This window comes from Octopus bimaculoides, chromosome 3, assembly GCF_001194135.2.
Source record: "Octopus bimaculoides isolate UCB-OBI-ISO-001 chromosome 3, ASM119413v2, whole genome shotgun sequence".
NCBI classification, from domain to species: domain Eukaryota; kingdom Metazoa; phylum Mollusca; class Cephalopoda; order Octopoda; family Octopodidae; genus Octopus; species Octopus bimaculoides.
In genome coordinates, this window is record NC_068983.1 from 123,690,558 (window position 1) to 123,691,974 (window position 1,417).

At 36.6% G+C, this 1,417-nt stretch overlaps 1 protein-coding gene across 5 annotated transcripts in view; it reads left to right on the forward strand.

The window, feature by feature from the left end:
- Window positions 1–1,417, forward strand: part of LOC106880342 (stAR-related lipid transfer protein 3) — a 68,701-nt gene that overhangs the window by 53,214 nt on the left and 14,070 nt on the right. The gene's annotated exons all lie outside the window — the stretch shown is intronic.

Sequence of the window (1,417 nt, forward strand, 5' to 3'; positions counted from 1 at the left end):
AGCAAATTTAAAATGAAAAAAGCAAATAAAACGAAGGTATGGAGATTAAATACGCTTTACATCGCTTAATCAGCCAAAGGAGTAAATATAAACAACTGAATACTTGTCAGTGATTGGTTGAAATTATCGAAATAAGACAATTTTTTACATGAAATAAATTCGAATACAAAAATATTTTTCTGTTCTATAACACAAAATAGATAAGTATACGAAGTTTGAAAGTCTTTCCGTACCAAAAGCACTACGTAAAACATTAATGAAAAATGTGGCCCCCGTTTTAAAATAGATCCTAGATTACAGTTATGTTGAAACAGGTGATATGGGAAAGTGCAGCATTAACAACAAAACATTTGTGGAGTAAATGCTAAGCTAATTCAACTAAGTAACATGCTATGCGTTTGTTTGGAGTATTTTAGACCCTAACATGTCATGGAAAATTGGAGGTGGGAGTTATATGATTTTTGAACGCACCGAAAAGCTGTCAGTGGATATACTCTCCTTTGCAGCAGTCGGTGCTGTGTATGACACGACCCATCAGCTGAAATGTTGACACTTCCGTCGGGTTTGTTGTCCTACATCACTCATAAAGTAAATTTGGATTAACTTGGACGATGTTAAGCAGTAGAGATGTTTGGTGATTCTATGGGGTGGTTACATTAGGACTGTTTCTTCTCAATAAGGATAATTGATTGATAACAAATCTTAACACAATATATATACAACTTCAAGTGGAATTGCACGTCATAAGAGAGACAGCATAGTGACGGTTTTGGCTGACTGTTATCCTGTATTCCCCTTGTTGCTAGCAAAATGGTATGTGCCGGCTGTCTCAGCAACTAGTTGATTTTAATGGTGGAACAAACTGGACAAAAAGATTACAAAAATAGCGATTCTCACCTTGAAACTAACTATTTTGAAAATCTTTTTAGATTACGGAACGCCCCGCTCTCTCGTGTATCCATGTTTAAAATTTCAGTGCTATCAGATGAACAATACTTGAGTTATATGCACACAAACAGACAGACAGAACGGATTTTATATATTAAGATATATATATATTCTTTTACTTGTTTCAGTCATTTGACTGCAGCCATGCTGGAGCACTGCCTTGAGGGGTTTTAATCAAACAAATCGACCCCCAGGACTTATTTCTTATTCCTAGTGCTTATTCTATCAGTCTCTTTTGCTGAACTGCTAAGTTATGGGGATGCAAACACACTAACACTGATTATGAAGTGGTAATGATGGGGACAAGCATATACACACACACACACACACACACACACACACACACACACATATATATATATCATAGCTTAAAAGCCACCTGATAGCACAGCTCTTAAGCTAGCTCCTGTAGAGGGCTCTTCGTTAGGCCTTGGGCCCAACAATGACACTTCATGCATTGAGTACATAT